The sequence below is a fragment of the Octopus bimaculoides genome, chromosome 14 (assembly GCF_001194135.2).
Source record: "Octopus bimaculoides isolate UCB-OBI-ISO-001 chromosome 14, ASM119413v2, whole genome shotgun sequence".
NCBI lineage: Eukaryota > Metazoa > Mollusca > Cephalopoda > Octopoda > Octopodidae > Octopus > Octopus bimaculoides.
Genome location: NC_068994.1, coordinates 29,926,527 through 29,927,093, shown reverse-complemented (window position 1 = coordinate 29,927,093; position 567 = coordinate 29,926,527).

Genomic DNA, 567 nt, shown 5'->3' with positions numbered 1-567 from the left:
GATCCTCTTCACCTTACCTCTTGATACAACATACATCAATATGCTTCTGTTTAAGCATCTCTACAATCTCTTTAGACCTACATTTCAATGTGACTACATTTACAGTGCTAACTCTGAAAACTGGGAAAGGTTTCTGGGAGGGAACATGGGAAAGAAAGATGTTATTCGGCACTTGAAAAGAAAGTTTATATATAAGAAAAGAAAACAGCATTCGTCCTATTTTTCTGGACTGCCATGTTAGCTTGGCGATAATTATTAATAAGGTTTATATATATATATATATATATACATATATATATATATATATATAGTAAGTAGTGGGGGTGGGTGCGCTGAAAGTGTAACTGCTTGAATAAGAATAGCCTGGGCCAAGTTTAGAGAGCTCTTACCTCTGCTGGCGACCAAGGGACTCTCACACAGGGTAAAAGGCAGACTGTATGACGCATGTGTACGAACAGCCATGCTACATGGCAGTGAAACATGGGCTGTGACTGCTGAGGACATGCGTAAGCTCGCAAGGAATGAAGCCAGTATGCTCCGCTGGATGTGTAATGTAAATGTGCATAC